Here is a 22,425-nt window from a genome sequence, read left to right on the forward strand (position 1 = left end):
CAGACAAAACAGTAGTAAAGATTATACAGACAACTAATGCTAAACATGAACAATGTTATCACTCTGCCCGCTCTGTACCGATGAGTTTTCCTATTACCTGAAGAGCACAGGGGCTGTGTGATAAGGCCCATAGCTAATATCGCAATGTTTTCATGCATTAAATCTGCTTTGAATCACTGTGTAAATGATAAATATTAGCATTTAATGCATACAATGACTCTAGTATGTGTGACATAGACCATTTTGTTGTTTTCTTTACATTTACATGCAAAAAGAGGAAAATCACAATCAAGTTAAATTAAACTTTTTTATTTTGAAGTAGGCAGTGAATTGCCAGCTGTACTCATGATATTTTATCAAAAATAATTTAAAAAAAGGCATGGCAGGCCTTCCTACTGTGGCCTAGTTCTCAAAGACCATTGCCATAAAACCCATAACAAAAACAGAACTCAAAACAACGTAAACGTGCATTCAAAGACTGCTTTTTATGTTTGATCATGTTTGTAACTAGGGATGACCCAATCACCTTCTTGGCCCCCAATCAGATTTCTCAATATTAACTATCTTCAGATACTTAAGTAAAAAAGTAACTTAAATATGTCTTTGGCTTATAATAATAATAATAATAATAATAATAATAATAATAATGATAATAATATTAGCAATAATAATAATAATAACAACAACAACAATATTAATTATAATAATAACTATTACTATTATTATTATAATTGTTATTATCATGATTATTATTTAACTTAGTCCAGCTCACATTCTTCTAAAACTCATAGAATCTATTTTACATGCTCTGCTATGAAACTGTGCATGCAATCCTGCAAGCTTCAACTCCAGACAATGCTGCTCACATGGCTGCTAGTCCTAGAGTATAAATATTGGACATTAAAACAGCTTTCTTGCGTTTTTTTCCCTTTTCCATTGTTATTTGAATTCTTCACAAACAGGATTACAATATCAACTGGCCTTGATCACCTTAAACTCAAAAGTGGAGGAATCAATCAAGTGTGCAGTGAGGCTCAGCAATGACATGACACAACCATACAAGCTCCACATGTTTGTTGTGAAACTAATGGCAGTCACGTCATGTTTTAAATCACCTTGCATGTTGTCAAGAGCTGTGCTGTACATCTATAGTAAGACAGTGTGTGTGAAATGCAGTGTCAGGATGGCAGGATGTGCCCTGGATCAAGGAGACAGTATAAACCTGGATTCTTCACCACAGAGATGGGCTGGTTGTCACAAGCGATGAAGTCAACCACCTTCTCTGTGATGTTCTTGGCCTTTCTGGTTTCTCGAGGATATTTATCCTTCCCTTTAAAGTCCAGAGTGTGTTGCTTCGCTGGAGCAGGCTTTCCACTGTTCCTTTTTTAAATTCTGTTGCATGTTTAGTTTTGAGATGTTGTAGCAAACTGGTAGTATTGGATGCAGCTCAACTGCTAGCGTTTCCGAAATGATAGTACTGCATATATTGCAAGTGGCTGTTGAACTGTTTTTCATGTTATAGTTCAAAATTTTCCCACACTGCTGAAATTTTTGCCAAGAGGTTGACAATGCTTATGTAGCAGCCTGTTTTGTGTTAGGTATATGTTCTTGCCTTTTTTAACCATGTGTCCCTGGAGCTACCATAGGGTGCTGTAAAGCATTGGCTGCTGCAATCTGGCTGACTGTGCACGGCTGAAGTTCCACATCGATATTCCGTTTATTATTTTCTTACAGTTAGGTGAACTCAAAATGCTCTGTTTCACTCACGTATTTCAGGTGAGATGGTCATTTCAAATGCAGATCCCTGATCAATTACAAAATGCCCAGGTTAGCCCTGATCTGATAGTTGAGATCGGTATGGGGACATCCCTATTTGTAACAGCAGATCATTTTTAAAGTAGTAAAATAAAAGTAGCATGGTGTCTAAACCAAAGAGTCAGAAGTCCAGTCCATCAACAGCTTCTGGCTTGGGTGATGCCCAGTCACGTGACCATATTCCCACTGGTACTAAATACCCTTTCTGATGGAGAACTAGTGGCAGGCATTGATACTTTTTCGTCATATTTTTCAGGTTTCGGTTCAATTCCTGGTGGTCATCCACCACAGCAGGGTATCTGATTCACTGTCAGCACCAACAAACTGCAAGAAGACAGACAACTCTGCTTCCATCAGATTTCTGAGTGATGGCGTGGCTGTGAGAGAGGATGCTGCTGCCTTTTTGAAAAAGACTTCCAAGGGTTTTACTTGTTTGTGGCTCTTGCTCTAATACTGTTGGTGCTCCTTGATGCTGTCAGCAGCAGACCCTGCTGTGCCCAGGTCAGACAACATCTTCTCTGGCTTCATCTGCAATACAGCTCTGCACTTGATTTCCTCCAACTTTTTCACAGTAAAGTGTGCTGTCTTGAACCTGGGATCGACTAAGGATGCCATGTCTAGAAGGGTGTTGGTGGCAGGGTCAGCAAATTCCTCCCTCAGGTAATCAAGGATTGAGACTTTGATGGACTGGATGAGTGGAGTGTCATCCTCCTTAATTTCCAAGATGGTGAAGTGGAAGAGGTGAAGGACAAGCTTGACATAGGACACTGTAACCAAGTCCTCACCTGTTAAGAGTACATTTGACAAGCGGTTTTAAAGCCTTGTGCACTGACTCGAGGACTTCAAGATCCTGCCAGGTCAGAACGAGATGCCACGTTCTTTTGTCCGAGGCCAAAACCTGAGAAATACCTTGCTCCTGCTCCAGCATCAGCTCCATCATCTTATGGCAGGATCCCCACCTGGTATGTGACTCGCTGATCAGCCCCTGTGCTAGGACATTTAGCTTTTACTCAGCTGTGGCCAGGTCTCTCTTCCTCTTCCAACTGAATAAAAAGCTGCTCAGATCTCAGACAGATTTTATATCCACTTAAAGGGATATTTCATTTTTTTTGAAGTGGGGTCGTATGAGTTACATTACACCAGTGCTCCTGCTAGCCACAATGAGTGCCTGTGAACTCTTCCCCTTTAATGAGAAAATTCCCAGAGGACCGGCAGGCAAGCTAGGCTACAATTCTCTGTGGACAGGGCCGCCTCTTTTGCTTAATTTCGCTAAAGTTGAGAAAATATGGTCCAGGCACTCATCACGGTGCAATTGCATGCACTACTACAGAAAATTGCAGCTCCTGACTTTGCTGTCAGAAACCCCCCTTTCTTTGGCACTATTTTCGGACGCACCTCACAGACCTGTGTTCTTCCGCTGCATGAGCATGGATACACGCCGAAAGTTGAAGAAACCAGACAGTTCGTTAGTTTGTATCTGGATTTAGTTTTCTGATAAGCTTCTTGAATCCATCATTTCTGACGGTGCAAACAGGAAGCAGGTCTATAGTGTAAGATTCTTATTTTTGTGAAGTTTTAGTTTGTAGATCTTATTTTTCTCAGGTTGAGGTTATTTCCATAATTTGATTTACATTTAACAACAAATATATATCTAACAGTTTTCTGTGTATCAGTTTAGTAGAGTATTGTTTGTGCAATATTGTGTGGCCATTCATGCACTGTGTGTGGAATGTTACACATAGAGCTGGGCGATATTGAAAAGGATGTTATTCTCAGGTTGAGATAATTTGCATTGTTTTAAGATTTCTAAGGCTTGCGGAGTGATTTTGTTTCCCACAGTGCAGTGAATGCATCACGGTTATTCAGTGTTCAGTTGTCCTACGGTCACGGTGGACATTAAACGTGTCAGAAATGCACAGCAGAAGTTGTCTCTGTGTTCTTCCTTTACCCACATCCTGAAAGTATATATGATGAAGTGTATTAAGTTAATAGTTAACTCAGAGTCAACACAGTGTCAGACTAACGACTCTGCTTTGAGCTGGTAGGTTTTCAGTTTTCTTCAGTGTCGCTGTCGCTTGTCTCAGCTGTGTTTACATTCCGAACATCTTTAAGCCCTGCCTACCTCTCACCCTGCAACATGATTGGCTGTTCAAAGCTGTCTTCTTCTTCTGTCAAATGTTGGGTGGCAACTAGCGTTAAAGGCTCAGTAGTGCCCCCCTTTCCAGTGGTTGTGGGGTGTAACTACAGGTTAATTCATATCAAAATTTTATCGAACATTTGTCATACTTATATCGAGAAAAATGATATTGCCATAATCATCACAATAGAATTATCGTCCAGCCCTACTTTAACTACTAACTGCATACACTTCATTAATAAACTTGCAGGATGTGGGTAAAGGAAGAGCATGGAGACAAAGGGGAGTGCACAACTCAAAACAGTACTTTACTAAACTCATAAGCAGTATACAATTTGATATATCGTTGTTGTTAATTTAAATGAAACAGGGCAAATTATCTCAACCTGAGAATAACATATTTTTCAGTACCGCCCAGCTCTATGTGTAACATTCCACACACAGTGCATGAATGGCCTCCATGGCACGCATATCACATGCAGATGCTACAGTACAGTTTTTCCCACACATAGACTATAACTGGGCAGGCTGCTAAAGTATGCCCACGTAATTTTGACTTATCTTTTATCTGCATAAGATTGCTGTCTGTTATCAATAAGTACACAATCTCCCCTCAGAAAATAAGGGGAAAGAGAGAGGGAGTGAGAGGGAGAGAGAGACATGACTTTACGATGTCCTTCCTTTTAATGAAATATTGAGGTCAACAGTATTCTGCACTCAGTTTTGGATCATCATTAACAAGTCTCTTCTTCACACAGATCACCTGCTGTGATAATGGAAGATTCAAAACAGGAGTTATGTTATTTAGGATGCTGATGAGTGTTTCCAAAATATCAGTCACAGACAAAGGCATAAAGAAACTATGGGAAGCAGGGAAGGAAATGCCGCTGCTGAGATGCAGGTGTCAGCGAGAGATTCAGACGATAGCAAGGGGTACCCCCCTGACTCCCAGAAATTGGACTGGACACCCCAAAATCCTAAACTATGGCTGTTTTTGAAAATGCCTACATTTATATGGAATTTAATAGTTGTCACAGAATCTTAACACTGAGTGACCCCCGTCATATATGGAAAAAAGAAGAAGAGAAACGTTAGCGCCGGGCATTGTGGGAAACAGTACGCAACTTTTTATACATTCTTTAATCCGTGACTTTGGACGCATCCTCTTTTTTGAGTCTAACAAGAATTCAGCCAAGCAAATGTTTCCTATATGTTGCAGAGGTGTTACTGTTTTATGAAAATGATGCACAAAGGAATACATCTGTATGATACTCTAATGTGAGTACTTTGAAATACTGTATATACTGGTAGAGATAAAAAGGATCAATACATGCTGTTCATTTGTTTACTTCATCCCTATAAATACTTCATGCCTATAATCCCTTCCCCCAAAAATCTTGATCAGCACCTTGCTGGCATGTATGGATAATAGAAAAATATAGCACAATTATGTTGTTATGTATTACTGCAGAACAAGTGATCTAATCACAATCACAATCACATTCGCAATTTGGGATATGAGAATTACAGAACCACACAAAAGGCTGCCAGTTGTGATAGAAATACAACTGAAAGGTGTGAACATTTCAACCTGTCTGTGTGCTAACACCCAGCAGCTGCACTGACAGTGTGTTTGTGTCATGTGTTTATGTGTGTGGTCACATGACTAATGGTGCACAAGAGTGTATAACATGAATGGCAGTGAGCAGTACTAAGCTACCAGCTACGAGACGTATCCAAATTTACATGCTTCGTTGTCTGAACGTAACACAGGCTACTGTGGGCTGTAGCTGAAGCCAAAACAACAAACCTACGGTGCTCTGACTCAGTCGTCACTCTAACTTAGCATCACTTTTCAGGCTCACATCACACACACACACAAATCGCTTGACCCCGCCTCACTACCTTCTCACTTAATCACAGGCTGGCTATCTCTTACAGATCACTGTCATAGGAATCAAGGATGACGGACAGGCTTACAACCTCTCAAAACACTGCTGTTCATTTAACACATTCACAGACATGAAGGAAAACTTACTGACGGCTATAACGGTAGCTTTCTTCAACTTTGACTTTCTTTAACTACACATGAAAGTAACAGACACCATGTAACCAAATCTGTAACTATGATGAATGCAGGAGAGTGACTTTACAGACTTGAACTGTCTCTGTTTGCACTCTGCAGAAATTCCTTCATTTGTTTTTATCAAATACTGTGAAGAACTTTTTGTTTTCACAGAAGTACCTCAAGTTTAAAAAAGGGCCATGTTACTATTGTCTATGCACTTTGGAGAAAAGCATTAATTTTTAAATGGAATTTGTTTATTGTTTATCTGTTAGTGTTTTTTCTGTTCAAGCATATTTTGCATTTTCAAAATCCAAAATGTATTAGTGTCATATTTCTGTGTTTTGAAATGAGAAATACATATTTCAAAACTAATCTCTGCATGTCCCTTCATTAATAACCAAGCGAGTAGACTCATCATACCCTTTGCTCTACCGCAGTTGAAAATTTCAATAATAATCACTATAATCATAATTTCAGAATGTTATCAAACTGTGCAGCACTATTTTGTATTGAAAACTAGACTTGACTGTGATTTGCTGCTGCGCTGAAAGACTTGAGACTTGACTTAGACTTGCAAAGAGGACTTGTGCCAATCTCTGCTAGGCACCAAGTCAAACTAAAGATGAATCCCATGTCCAGTCAAATTTGCTAATGTCAGTGCATGTCATTTGGAATTCAATATCAAGATTGATCATCTATGATACTTTTTATTTTCTTATCTAATTGCCAGTTAGTTAATTTAAATGTTCTGCTTTGGCTCTGATGAAACATCTATCAGTCTGTAGAACAAACTCTCAAACAATGTGCCCCCCACATCATGATCTGATTGATTACACATCACAAGTGTTAGTCCTTTTTGTTCAAGCTAATGTTAGAGTTGGGAGTGTTATAAACAAAACATATATTTGGTGTGTTAAAACCCAATAATTTGAGTGTAAAGAAACTTTAAACTTTTGTTTGAATTATTATTTGGTTAAAATGAAACTTTAAAAGACTGAAAAATGTAGAATTTTAAACGTAAACTAAAAATGTATTTATTCAGTCTGGCTTTTATGTAGGGTTCAACAAGTTTATTACTTTAATGTTTTATAGTGATTTTAATCCCTACCCTTTTTTATTTATTTAATTTAAGTATTTATATTCTCAATGTTAATCTGATGCTTTATTTTTTTATTTTATTTCTGCTTCTTGTTTTTCTGGATGTAAAGCACTTTTAGTTGCATTTGATTTGTATGAGGTGCTGTATAAATAAAGCTTTATTAATTAATTAAAATGTTGTATAATTATAGACTGCTGTTAGCAAGATCATTTCTGAGTAATAGACCTTAAAAAACTGTCATTTCAACAGATGTGCTATTTAGGTGCATTGTTGATGCTGCTTTACAATCATCCAGTAGGTGGCACTGTCACAAAAATACATGATGAAGAAGAAGAAGGGTGGTCCTACACATGCGGTCCCAGAATTGCAGCCCTGAAACTACACCCTCAGGCTCTGCAGACACATAATATCGGTATCTTTAATGCTCTATGTCATTGGAAACTGTGCCTATGTATGACAGTGTGACATGTGCAATCCCTCCTTCCTATTCTCAGGAAACTAAATGCAGTGTACCTTGCTGAATAAATGTGCACATGATGCATGCAGTATTCTTGTGCACATCTGGCTTTAGTGCAGAAACTACACATCCACATGTTGAAATGAGATGAGAGAAGCTTAAGTTAATATTTTACTGAGACATAGCACAGACATTTGAAAAAAAAATCTATCAAGCGAGTGGTCTGCTAGTCCTCGTGAGGGTTGCCGCAGATATGAGGAGAGTGGGTGACCTTAATGTCGCCCTGCACCTCTGTGCATACACTCTGCCAGTACCAATATGGACAAATCCTGCCCAGACCACCTCTGTAAGTGGACTGAGTGATTGGATCTCAACACACATTAAAGAGTGCTTACATCTGGAGTTAAGGCTTGCCACTTGTGATCCAATCATCCAGATCTGATGTTAATGATAGGCCTAATAGGGTCAATAAAAAATGCATATATCCACAATGCAATGAAATAATGACACAAATACACCATAACATGTTTGTCCTTGCTTCAGTTGCCTTCCATCAGATTTGATTTGGATATTTCACACAGCTTACCCAATACAACTGACTTCAAGAATCTTTCAGCAGACCTGCCAACACTCCCGATTTAGGCGGGAGTCTACCGCTTTTTAACTTATTATTTCTCCCATCAATCTCCCTATTTCACGTTGATGTCAATCAAATGAGTGTCCCTCAACTTCTTCTTCAAGAAGTCCTCTACTTGAGCCTTATATTCAAACCTCAAAAACATCCACCCCTGCTCTCCCTGTAGATGGTTTGATCCAAAAGATGCTGCATGAGATGGTTTCTGACAGCAGGTAAACACAGACACACAGACACAGAGCGACAGGTAGATCTGTGACACCGGTAGCTGAAGTGTTCATTAGACGGATTGTTCTGAGTTCAACAAATTTTCTGCACTGTTTAAAGATTTGATCCATCCCTCATTAAAGTGTGTTAGCCCTGTTCCTGCTAGCTAACTTAAGTTGTGACGTGCAATAACGTAACATCCTCTTTAAAGTTCATCAGGGGAGTTTAGAGCTGTGTGAATCTGATGACAGAGTGCTGACAGTGTCACTATCACAAAACCACAGGTAAACACTAAACTCTACCTGATAACCTCAGGTGGAGATGAAGAGGAAATCTCTTCCTTCTTTAAATAAAGGGCAGAAAGCAGCAGAGGCTGAGGATGCAGAGGTTACTCTAGGTCAGAGAACATTTAGCTGTAGGTAATAAATAGGATTTAAAGGACCCAGATAATGACTTTAAAAAACACATAGAGGTGTAGATTCACGTTACAGAGACTCCTTCATTGAATAATACTGTAATGGTGTTAACATCAAAATATGGTGTCAACACAAACCCCTCTACCTGGAATATGTATGTGTTACTCCTCAGTGTCTCACTCTACTCTCACTCTTCAACGTGTTTATGAAGTTTGTCATATTTGTAAGACATGGATATTTTACATTTTTTATGTTTTCATTCTTTATTTTACTGCAAACCTTGAAATTAATTTAAAATATTGACTTACATATCTGTTAATTAAATTTATTAATCTGCAGTTCAGGGTTATATATGGACGGGGTTGCTGAGTATAGGCAGTCCAATGTTGGCAAGTATGTAATAGGGTCAATAAAAAAAATGCATATATCCACAATGCCATGAAATAATGACACAAATACGCCATAACATGTTTGTCCTTGCTTCAGTTGCCTTCCATCAGATTTGATTTGGATGTATTACCCAATACAACTGACTTTTCAAAAATCTTTCAGTCGTGTTGACAAGACATTTGACAGGAAATGAGGTCAGAGCACCACTCAGCTGGCAAAAGCAGTCAGCTGTCATCATCCGCTGGTTTGTTTCAAAGTTGCAAGTTTTGTTCAAGTTATAGATGTCATACACTCACTCGCACTGTGTAAATCACTGTCAAAATATTTCCGGTAAATGCAGCATGACCCAAAGAGTTGGCAACTTTGTAGAAACACGCGTTCAGTGCAAAGACTGGCATCACTGACAGGCGGCTGCGGAAGTCACTCAAAACTACAATTAAAGTATAATTATATAAGATATGGCATTCACATCTACGCCGAATTGTAAAGCGACTCTAAATGTGTGCTCTTAAGTTGTTCATTTGTTTTTATCAGGTAAGGTTTATCCAAGAGAGGCGGAAACTTAAAAACCCAACACATTTTATAAGGGGGTTTGGCACTCATCTCTGAAAATGAGTTTTCTCTCAAAATTGTGGACGTCGGCTGTACACCTAAACCGCTTAGTTCACGGAATTAAATACTCAACTAACCTTTTTGGATGTGCACATTGTCGTTAACTTCGATAGTTCCAGTAAGGGGCTGAGGAAGCTGGATCTCCTCCTCTCCAGGTCCAGGCCACAGTCCTCTGCACGATGGTCTCTCTAACAGCTCTGGCACCGCTGCCCGTAACAAACAGTAAGTAGTCCATGACGCCGATTCACTTCTACAAACTCTTTCTAATTAGCTTGGAAGAAAATCTGTCCGGTTGCTAGACAAGACCAAAGTTGGCCTACTGCAAAGTGAGCAAAACTGTGTTGGCTACTTAACAATATAGGAACATTCCACATTGTACACAGCAGCACATTCCTAAACAGGAACTACACACGTCAACAAGTGACAGCTTTTTGTTCTTTCTTTTTTTGCGCCCCTGGTGGAGCAAAGTGGAGCAAATGTGCAGAGAATTAAAAGAGGGGGCAAATTCCCAAGAAGGCAATTTTCACTTTTCAAAAATATAAAATAACGACTTGAATGACTACTTTACGACCCCAGGAATATTAAAATGTATTCAAAACAAACAAATGACTGACTGAGGGTTGGCTGTGCAAAGGCAGCCCCCAGACCCTTGGGACGAGACTTGCAATTTCCAGAACCAGGCTAGATTCAGGTGCATACATTTGGGGGGGCCACCAGACCCAAGGGAGGAAGTCCCCCCTCATGTGATGCACAAAATTGTGTTTTTTTTTAAACAGAACTCACTATTTTATTGAATATTTTTTGTTCTCTTGTTTTATTTCACACTTGTTTGGCAATGTCAAAGTACAAATATCAATAAAGCCTCTTTGGACTATGGATGTGCATGTTTTCATACACGTAGCCAACTTATGACAGATTGCATCACGTAGCATGGTGCGGTTTGGCACATTCTGATTAAGAATTTAGAGATAAAGTTGCCTTTGTCGGGCCAAACCCTGTTATTTTGTGCATGAGTAGAGAGCTTGACTAATCTTTGCAGACAGACGAGTTGTAAAGTTGCATTAGTTAGTGATGTGCAAGTTTAGCTAGGTGTGGCGTCCGCTCAAATCGATGCGTAGGTTCGTCATATTGGTGTAGTTTTACATCTAAATTCAAAACACCAGCTTTTAATTTTCTAGGTGCTGACTTTACATCACTCCCCACCGCTGCATTTGTAGTTTAGTCAACAAATGGGTCTCTGTACAATGCAAATCACAGTATGGTGGCACCCACAGTGTCCCTCAATAGGAGTGGGGTCTTCATTACATCAGTAATAATCAATTCCGGGATTGTCTGAATCAATATTGAATTGGAAAAAATGAGGGCTGTCAAAGTCTTTCAGCCTAACAAGTCAGTGATTGTCGCAGTTACAACAGCTGTTGAAACATGAAAACAGACCTCATGAATTCTAGTTATTTGTTTTATTAGAATGTAAGAATAAACTCTTCAGATATGTCTTGAACAAAAAACTAAAGGCATTTGGGAGAAGTGTATTTGGCTGACAGTCACCAGTTAACAGGGTCACACTTTATACTGAAACACCAGGGATGTCTGTGGTTTCAAGATATTACATGTGTTTTCTGCATCCAAGCTCAGTTCAATCAGTTTTGACTGTAAATAAATAATATGAACTGCTGCACATCAGAACCCAGTTTTCACTTTTACAAAAGGTTGTTTCAAGCCCTGCTTATGACCAAATCACAGCGGTAAGATCCTTACCATGGAGAGGTAAATAGCACATGAATGTTTAAATTATGGTTTACCGAAGCAGATTTCACGTCCACTTGAAACTATGTCGTCAAATAAATAACTGTGCTCACTAGCTATCCAAAAAAAACAGAAATATTATTACCCTGATATGTGTGACTGTGTGTTTAGTCTATCTGGTGTACACAGTGAGTTTCTCCACTAAAGATGTCTGGTCACTGAATATCTGTCCACTTGCTGATGTCTTCTATCCACTTGCTGATTTCACACAAAGCTGGAAGTCTTTCATCACTCTTTAATGGGAGCTTGTTTGGGTAACAAGTGCAATTTTTGCAATCTATTCTCTGACCATTGACTGAGGCTCTGAGCGAGAGAGGACTCTAACAGTGCAAAATCAGTGGCTACTGCACTATTTGTGGTGCAACACAGACCTGAACAGCTGATCAGTGCCCTGCATGTGACAGAGCACGTCTGTGTTGCATCCACAAATAATATAAAAATAAATGGCCTTTCTTGTGGCAAAGGAAAGTGCTAAAGAAAGTAGAATGACACCTGAACCGAGACGAGTGCTCAGGTCGGAGCCTTTCAAATTAGCTAAATTGTGTTGCAGAATCTGCCCTATCTGCAGAAAACTGTAGCCCAGCTCACTTACTGACAAGAGGGTGTTCTTGTCAGCAAGTAATACTGAAAGGGTGTGTTCAGAGCGCACAGAGGTTGCTGGTGTTTCCAATCAATACAAGTATAAGACATAGGCCTGTCTGTGTCAGCCCTGCCTGTCCTGAGTGTGTGAGTGTGCAGAGATGGGGACACTCAGCTGAGAAGTGACTTCAGGGTTTGATAGATGTTGGCAAAATAATTACTGTGAAGAAGACCTGCACACTGCACAGAGAGGGGTGTTTGTCATTACACCAGAAAACATTGGTGGCAGTGACGTGACACTGACATGCTGCTGCAACAGTTTAACCAGCTCTCAGTGCCTGGGTGTCTCTAACTGGACAGTTGTACAGGGTATAGGTAGCCATGATCAATGACCAGAGGTGTCAGAGCATGCTATTTTTAACCGCCAATTTCCACTACCCTCTTGGGTCATCTGTCCTCTGCAGATGCCTGTGCTGTCTGAGCTGCTCCAGGAAGCTGGGTGGCCACATGACCGATGACCACTTGCTCAGAAGAAAGAAAGCACTACCTCTACAGAGCTCTCCTTGAATCTTTTCACATTCCTCTATTTCAAATAGGAATGCATCTTAATATTTGGCAATCAATGTTTGATAAATAATTGATGTATTGAAAAGCAACATACATTCTGCATTGATTAATTGCATTATTGTTTAAGCTCTTTATGTAATTAACAACTTACCCTTTCTTTTATCCCGAGTCTCTCCAAACTTCTACAGAGTTGTACTGTGCAAGCAAGTTCCAAAGAGTCACTTTGTTTATGCTGCAGTTCAATGAGTGATTACATGGAAGGTTACTCTAATCTCTTGAGAGAATATGCAGTGTCAAAGTGACTACCAGTATGGCTCAAGCCAAAGAACCTGGAAGTGGCAGTAAGACCATAGACTGTAAAAAATATGGACGCAGTATCCGTGACGTCACCCATCTGTTTCTGAATGCTGTTTTGAAGCCAATCGGCAGCAGCTGCCATATTGCTGCTGTCGAGCCAGTGTGACGTAAAGAGGTGAGCTTTGAGCCTCCTAGCCAACAGCTGCAGTGTTCCCACAGGCAGCTGTGCCTCTCATTGGAAGACTAGTAATCTCAATATCTTCAAAATAGCCGAATTAGATAAAAATTCACCCCCCTCACAGTGAGAGGACATCGAGAAATGAGCTATTCAGACTACACTCATCTTTTGTACCAGGCTGTAAACATGTTTATTAATGCTGCAAATATCGTCTTTTTCCCATTCATTTGTATGTGACTTCCGGTACTTCCGGAGCCAGCCTCAAGCGGATCCTCGATGAACTGCAGCTTCTAACACTTCCGCATTGACTCATATTTTTAGACCGGAGGTTGCCGCTTGAGTAAGACAGAGAGTGAGAAAGAGAAAGAATCAGGGAGTAGGAGTGAAAGAAAAAGCAGATGAGAGATAGACCCTTCATTGGATTTGAACTGGTGCTAAAATGCCTTCTGGTGCTACGTGACCAGCCTATACTAACATTGCAAGAAGTTTCTGGCTTATCTAAGCAAACACAAGCAGCTCTACTGGCAGAGGCAATGTGGCATGGCTGTGGGTGCTGCTGTCAGAGTGTGACGGGTAGCTCTGACTCTCTCTTCTCTCACCCATTTATTCCATCCCACACTTTTTCTCAGTCACACACAATCTGCATCACTTTGCATGTGAGAAAGTAAATAGGACATTTCTTTTTGTTTGGTTTCTGGTTCATGTCCTTAACATAGGCGAGCAAGACCTTTTTTAGGGGTGCTGAAGCCTCCACTTATGCCGTACAACATGCATGAAAAATCTACCCCACCACTGATTTCATCCAACTCCTTATCTGTTCAGGTGGTTTACTCATCTGGCTTGTCAAACATTAGCTATGACCCAGCTTTTAACTAATCACCTGACAGGGTTAAGTACTTTATTCTGGTTATTCAAAACCCCTTATCAATAATGAAAAACTCTGAAAACCAAGTGCAACACCAAAGACAACCAGATCATATCAAATCAATCAGCAAAAAGGAGTTCCAGCACAATTCACCTAAGCTTGTTGAGGCAAAAGAGCTTCTGTTGGCAGCCTAAATTGGTAAATGTTAAGGGAGAAATTTGTAAATATCATGGTAAAAATAATCGGTAGTCTAAACAACATGGATATTCTGATATTGGATCCTGTCCTGCAAGCCAGCAAGGTCATAAGAGCAAGTGAGTGCATCTCAAAGTTGCAGAATGCTACAAAGTAACCCAAATAAAATGAGTGATAGTGACAATAACAACGGTGTTAAAAGTTCTGACTTTTGCCTTGTGTATTTCTTAAAGATGTTAACGGCAAAGCCCCATGCAGAGAGAGAGCAGAATGAGGACACCCGCAATAGGCGGAGAAGAATCCATTGCCATGGAATCAGTATTAACTGTGGAATTAGGGGAAATATTTATCAAGCTGTACACTTAAATTATTTTAAATCATGTAATCATATTTCAATCAATATTCTTGTGTCAAACTTTTTATAGCTTTAGTTGGTAGCTTGGTTAAAAGGGATAATGTATAGTAAGCTGGTGATCATGCAAACTAGAATCCCTTCAAGGTGAGACAACACTTCTGTTGTCACCTGAGAGGAGGAGTGGCCCTCTGTGATGCCCAAGTTAATGTTAGATTCTCATTACTAGATGTGATTATACATCTAAAACACCTCCCCAACTCATGTTATGAAACATCTGTCTCCTCACCCTGCAGCTAGTCAAAAAACTGTGCGTGACTCACAGTCACAGCATATGAAAATGTAGATTATTGCATTATAATAGGAAGATTTAGCTTCAAAACGGTTGCTTGAGAGGATAAGGATCATCTGGCGTGGTCGTCCCACTGTGTCTTCAAGTCCAAAGTCAACGCAGCCTTCTACCAAAAGAGCTTAGAGCACTTCATGCTCCAATTTACTGACAAGCCTTATGAAGATGCTGATTTCCTTTTCTAGCAGGACTTAGCTGCCCACAGTGCCAAAACTATCACATCATTCGCTGAGCTTGATTGGCCAGCCTGACTGTTACCTCACAGGGAATTCTATCGGCTAATATCAAGAGGGAGATGAGAAACACTGACCCAGAAATGCAGACGAGCTGATGGCAGCTTCCAAAGCAGTCTGGGCCGTAGACGGCCTGCTGCTGTGGACGTTACAGACTCCAGCGGCAACAGCTACAACTCTCTGTCTCATCACCTCTCTCTCTCTCATTCTCCTCTATCCCTCTTTCCAAACCCAACTCGGTTGAGGCAGATGGCTGTCTAACATGAGTCTGGTTCTGCTCGAGGTTTCTGCCTGTTTGTGCTGTAACTACCTAAATACTGCAAGGTGCAATGCTCATGTGGTTTAAGATGAGCTAAGACTAGTCTGTCTGTAAAGGGGACTGGATCTTATCCTGTCTTGATGTTGGGTCTTTGTCTTTGTTATAATTTAACATAGATTGGTCTAGACCTGCTATGTTGTAAAAGTCACATGAGGTAATGCGTTGTGATTTGGTGCTATACAAATAAAGATTGATTAATTGATTGATTGAAATAACACCTCAGCATGGTTCGACTGATCATCTCTGCATCGATACAGTAATTCATGGTAAAGCCCAAAAACAAAGAATTGAGTGTATAATGAACGTACTTCTCAGAAGATGACATTTTGGTATTCTAATCATTTTTAATAATAATTTGAAAATTGGATTTCTGATTTTCATGAGCAATACATCAAAATATAAACATAAAGCAAAAAGACATGAAACATTTTTCTGTACATGAAATGAATAGAAGTAGAACATGAAAGATACCTTTTCAATTAAATTACAAAAACATTTTTTTTCACAATATTCAGATTTTTTGGGATGCACCTGCATAGTAATCAGCAACATCAGAGATTGTACGTTTCTGAATAACTGAACTATTAGTAACTGAACTATGCTTTCAAATCATTCAATGAGTTCACCCGTCTGATCCCAGTCTGAGAAAAACTGCAGGTATTGCCTGTTGGAAAGACCCTTGTCTTGACTATCGCATACTGTCTGCAATTAGTAACACTCAAAATTCTACTATTAGACTGAACATTTAACATTGTTGGCCCTTCAAACCAAAGGTTGACTAGTGACAGGAACATTTTAGACTTCCAGAAAATACAAGCAACCCATTTTCATCTCCTCTAGAAAGTCACTAAAGAGCATTTTCCACTCGCACCCGAAAATGCATCAGTATATTACAGAGGTTTGTGTGTTATTGCCCCTGATCTAGATGTGAAAATAGAATTCCCATACCACCTGAGAGACTTGAATTAAACACAGCCACAGAGGAACACTGCCTGGTCTGATAGCTTAACTATAAACAGCCTTAGCAATCAGGCTGCAGCAGTACAGTTGCTGCTTGACACTAGAAATATACTGTAATTGGGGACAGTTCAACATACAGAATCCATATTAAACTCCAAATACAACTACCAGAAGTGAAGAAGCAACAAGGCAGCAGCCTAAAATCTGTGGCCAAGATAAGCAGTAAAAAAAAGACAAACCTTCCTCATATCTAATGAAAGCAGCTTATGGATTCCCTTCCATGAAAGTGCATACAAAGCAGTCTTGGTGCGGTGCTAAAGCAGTTACTGTATTGGTCCCTTTGGCATGTGTCCATCCCCTCTGCAGTGGAAATACAATAAATAGCTAACAGGGGAATAATCAGTCACAAGACGGCAGTGGCAGGGCCCGATCGGTACTAGGTGTACACAAATGCATATGATTATATTTTACATAAGATATATTTCAAAATTATGACTGATAACACTTAAGATTCGGTCTTGCTGACACTGTGCTCTCAATAAAAAGTGATTAAGGATATAAATATTTCATCAGTTCAAATTTAGCATACTGTTGCTAGGACAAAATTCAAGACATGATTAAGTACAGCAGAATAGGATAAAAAATGTGTTGATGGGGTTTAAAAAAAACCAAACAAATACAGGTTTTTACCAAGACCTTATTCATGTAAACTACTTTAAAAAATGCCCTGTTTGAAAGGATTGTATTTACACACTACAGTCAGATCAATCCTTGTACCCTACATTTTTTAAAGTAGGACTACTGTGGTTTCCCCACGGTTATCCCCCAGAGTGTTTATATGATAAAATGCCTAGACTGCAGCCAAGGTTGGTGCCACAGTTTGTAGTTCTGTCCATCTATCCTTGAGACAGAGTATCCTTCAGCTTCTACACTAAGGTCAGACACAGGGAATACATTAGGTGATAACAAGGTAGAGAGTGTGCAGATGGAGAGAGTGAGGCACAAGAAGAGATAAAAGAGGATGGGAATGGGGAAAGAGTGCAGTGGACAGATTGGAGAACAATCTGGAAGAAAAACAGGACTGGTTAAGTAGCTGCTGCAAAGGGAAGTTAGGACGGGAGGAAGTTTAGAAGTTCCCTCTTAAGAGGGTTTTTCTGCAGAGGGGAAATATTTTCCAACAGCTTGTGCTTACACAGATATTAATTGCTTCCATAGTTAACTTTAGTCAGAGCACAGACATACGGAATAACTGAACCAAGTGTACTGCACATAGGAACAAGGGGCACGAGTCAGCCTTGGAGAATACAGAGACATGACTTTACAATTTAGAGGATAGAGAACAATATGCAATAAAACTGCTACCAGTTGACTTTGTTGCAGGGCAGAGAAAATAACTATAAGTCATTCCTATGACTCTTCAGCTGGGAGGAGATTCAGTCCCTGTTTTTGGCTTATTTTAGGAAAGTAGAGCTCACTGAGCGTCAAAATGGAAACTGAATATTTGCTACAATGATTAGAGGCGTGTTGGGACGTGGATGCTGTTGGGCAGAAGAACTAAATGTGTCAAGCATCACTCCTTTAGAAGCAATCACTGGAGGCATCTGGACAATCACAAAAACTAGAGGCCTCCTCTTTTCCTTCCTTCTCCTCATTGCTATCTCTTTTTTTTTAATTCTCCTTTCCTTCAGTTTACCTTCGTTGCTAGTCCTTCCTTTATCCTCCATACTCATTTTCCTTTGTACATATTTCATATTCTTTTTGTTCATTCCCTGCTCTTTCAATTTTTGGAGTTATTTTCTATCCCAAGCCTCCCCCTGCATTTCCTCTCCCTATTTCATCTGCCTCTGCTCCCTTTGCTGCATCATAGGTTAAGTACAGTTTGTTCCAGTGTATACTCTGTACTATAATAAGTGCTTCATTCAGACCCACTCTGACAGCTCTAAATATTCCTCTTTCCTTGCTCCCTTTTTATAAACTTCCTCCCATCTACCGCTCTGCGCCTGATTGATGACTAACAAAAATGCTGACTCTCTTTAAATAGGAGTGTAAGAATAGGTCAATTGTTGCTTTACTAAGAGGTGAAAACTGTGATTTGTGTCTTGTAAGAGACCCATAAACTGGGGTAAAATGTGCTTGTGCCTCCAAGAACTGGTTTGGCTAAAGACAGCCAGATGGCACGAAATCTGCTAAACAATCACAATAACATGGAATAAGAAAACACGTTCTTCTCTTCATAAGCAGGTGGGTCAGTAATCTCTATTTACAGATTCCAAATAAAATTGTAGAATCAGTAAACCAATCACACATCAGCAGGCTTAGTGTATGCAGGAAAAACAGTTGGTGTGTACAGCAGAAACCGCCATGATGACATCCCTACTTCCATCAGTGGTCATCTGGAAATATTTATTTATCTCTAACATTATTCATGCAACTGCTGCAATAAAACGTTCTTTATTAAAAATGTAAACTTGAGTGACAGCTGTGTTATAAAGCCATCAGCGTTACATGTCCAGGATTTCTGGAATGCATCAGAAATGATAGATCTGACCTCTGCTAAACCAGCCATTTTAAAATTAGATTTCTACTCCTCGACAGGACAGATCTGGCAATTTTTTACATTTTTACTATTTATACAAATTTATCTTGATATTGTTATTATGGCAAACTTAAAACCAGCAGTTGTAAAAAAAAAAACCCTGGTTTCCCGTGTAATGATCCTGGCAACCTGCCAATCTTAGAATATGGGCGCCCATGTGGAAATGCTAAAAACGCAGTTCATAGAGTGGCCGCTTGGGCTGGCTGACCGGAACCACATACACACCCATTCAAAAAAAGACGATAATTGCAGCTGTAATAAAACATGTTACAGCCTGGTTCAAAAAAACGGTTTAGGTCTGAGTAGCTCATTTCTCTATCACACACTGTACCCCCTGACACTAGCTCGGACAAAGTTTAGTTGAGTTCAGCATTTCCAATATTCCCACTGCTGATGATTGGATTCAAAACAGCGCTCAGGAACAGATTGATTTTTATACAGTCTAGGTTATGATCTGTCTGCTGTTGAACTGAAATTGAAACAGATGAAGAATGCTATCCCAGGGAGGTATAAAAGGTCCAATGTTGCATTGGAAGAGGAAATCTTGGCTGGAAGTTGTTGAGAGCTAAACAACAATTTTTGAAAGTGTGAGCATCCAATCTCATATAAACATTTGCATATTGTTTTCAAACAATGACACTTGAGCTGTACACCTACATCTCAAGGAAAAGGACACTCCTTTGAGACAGCAAGTTCGATTCTGGACAGAGAAAACGATTGGTATGAAAGAGGTTGAAGCCATCTATGTTAACTTGAACACTTTCCTTTAGCAGAGGTGTAGGCCTGAGACACTGCTTATCTCCAACAACATACTGTTTTTAATTATCTATCAAACAAGTAAGGCTCACTCACACCAGGGATATGTGACCCCAACGACCCACAGACGATCGATGACCTGAAAGACTTCAAGAACTAGGCTAATGACTGTCAGGACAGTCCTGAACGACGGTCAGAAACTAGGCTAACTACTGTATCTAGGAAACTAAGTCTACAACAACAAATGAACCCATGTGACTACCATTAGCACACCAACAACTGTTAGCGGCTCACATTTCCTCCCTCTGTCCTCAGCCAGTTCGAATGGAAGAAGGCTTTCGGAGGAGAGATGAAACACCTTGAAGAATTTCTACTAAGTCCAGTTGCCTTTTTCAGCTCAAGCTTGAATTACCATGACTGGATGGCTGAGAACCTTCCAATACATCTTATTTATACTCCTCATTTATATGAATACAAGTGAACATTAAAAGATATTGCTAAAAATTAAATGCTAACTGGTTGGTAGCTTGAGATGAGCTAGATTTAATCTAACAAAGCTCATCACCCTTGTCTCAGAGCTCTCATATCCTATCCCATCAGTCATTTAATAATTAAAGATCATTATTGTGCATGTGCTGCAGTATTCGAATGTGCAGGCTCAGCTCTTCAACAACTCTCATGCTGGCATCCTCCTTTGGTCTCATGAGATTTTGGCAGTCAAACAGATCTCTGGAATTCAGCACTACGACCAGACACTGGCCTCAAAACCTCCATCCTTTGTAACCTTGACCCTAGCTTGCTAACTGAATCACTGCAACAAGGTGAAATGCATTTATGTGTTTTCGAATTACTGTTGCTCATCCTCTGTGCAAGGGCATATCCCTGAAATGTCCTGCCCCTTAGCAACTAGAGATCCACCAGCTGACCAAAACATGGACCACCAGGAATCAGCTGCTACACAGCTCCCCAACCAATAATAGGGTGAATTGCAGAGCAGAATTAAATCGAGTTCTGTGATAGATCACTAATGATCAAATGATTAATGATAACAACGCCCTGTAGAAATTCTGCTCCAATACTGATCACATACTACTAGAAAAAAACAGTTGCTAGACTTCTAAAATCATACACTGAGAATGTGTCTGAGGTGTAATTCAGACATAATTAGATAACAACAGCCAGTCAATGTTAAGATCTAGAACTATTGCAGTTAAATTTTCAACATGACACCCGGATGATGCAAAGTGTCACCCATATGATTGTTATCATTTCCAATTGATTAACATATTTGCTAGACCTTGTCTTGCAAAGCAATTAGTATCATGAGCTGCATCAGGAATTATCCACTTGACCTTCATTCATAACACAAAGCATCTCTAAAGATTTGTCTTATTAGAGAAGTACCTGTCAAAAAGTGACAATTATATTTTAGAAATCTAAAATGTGGTCAATTTGACACAGTTTAGATTTGTTAATTGAAATGTTATAATAAGAGAGCCTGGGTCATCTGTTTATACTGCTGCAATAAGCCAGAGGGCAGCTTCTGTGTGACCTACAGTGTAGGTGTGACCCTGAAACAGCTTACACTAATTGTCACATTCACCCTTTCATTAGAACAGTCACACCCTGATGGCTATGTCCTTGTGGTTATTTGGAGTCCAGATCCTTTTAACCAAAAAACACTGGGATGTATAGACTACAGGGGCTGCGTAACAACCCGCCGATTCAGAGACTACCAGCTCTTCCCCTGAACCACAGCAGTCCAAAGAGGTTGCACAACCTTCATGACATATCTTGACCCCAGACTCAGGCATTAGAGAACACTCAGATCATTGTGAAGGCATTAATAAACACTTGGCATGTAACTTAAAAAACATTCCCCACACAAGGAACACAATGACTTTCCGAATGCAGGGGCTTGTCAGTCTGAAAGTCATGCTGCTAAAACAGTTATATCATAACACCATCTCCTGTTTACCTATGGTATAGCCTCTCTTCAGCTCGCCGTGGGGGCTGCGATGGGAGTTGGTGGTGTTTTTGTCCTGCACAACAAGAATGCTGGTTGTCTTGGCAACAGGTGCAGCAGCCTTGTTGGGGGGTGAGGCTGGCACCAGAGTTGGGGGGCAACCTTGGCTGGAAATATCCACTGACTGAGACTTCTTCTCAGTCTGAGGGAAAAACAAGACACAGAATCATTACACATTATCCATATGTTTCTGAGATTGCAGAAGAATGATGCAGGTTCTTATGCCAGCATTGGGGGTGGCAAAAGCTGCATGGCCCTTCAAGGATCACAGAACATTTGTACCTGTTAGGGATGTTCACAATTAATCGACTATTGATTGTTAACTTAAGAACTTAAGAACGTACTCAAACACATTTTTTTGTTTGGATTTCTATCACGTGGAACAAACATCATGTGGTCTCATATTTGGTTCAGCTATCAGGAGGTGTTTGAAGTTTAAAGCATGTTTCATGTGAATCAGCTGACTGAAGGTGTTGCTCACAGCGGAGACGCTCAGGTGGGGGCTGCGGCTG

At 40.0% G+C, this 22,425-nt stretch overlaps 1 protein-coding gene across 4 annotated transcripts in view; it reads right to left on the reverse strand.

Moving 5' to 3' along the window:
* oxr1a (oxidation resistance 1a) overlaps positions 1–21,963 on the reverse strand; it is a 76,729-nt gene extending 54,766 nt beyond the window's left edge. For 3 of the 4 annotated variants that reach the window (XM_034697904.1, XM_034697901.1, XM_034697903.1), the window contains exon 1: positions 21,866–21,963. The gene's annotated coding sequence lies outside the window, so the exon portion shown is untranslated. Of the gene's footprint in view, positions 1–9,912; positions 10,241–21,865 lie in introns of those variants that run through there. The other variant, XM_034697902.1, reaches the window with a different exon arrangement.
* Positions 21,964–22,425: the final 462 nt, after the last annotated feature.

Source organism: Notolabrus celidotus, chromosome 12 (assembly GCF_009762535.1).
Source record: "Notolabrus celidotus isolate fNotCel1 chromosome 12, fNotCel1.pri, whole genome shotgun sequence".
In the NCBI taxonomy this organism is placed as follows: Eukaryota; Metazoa; Chordata; class Actinopteri; order Labriformes; family Labridae; genus Notolabrus; species Notolabrus celidotus.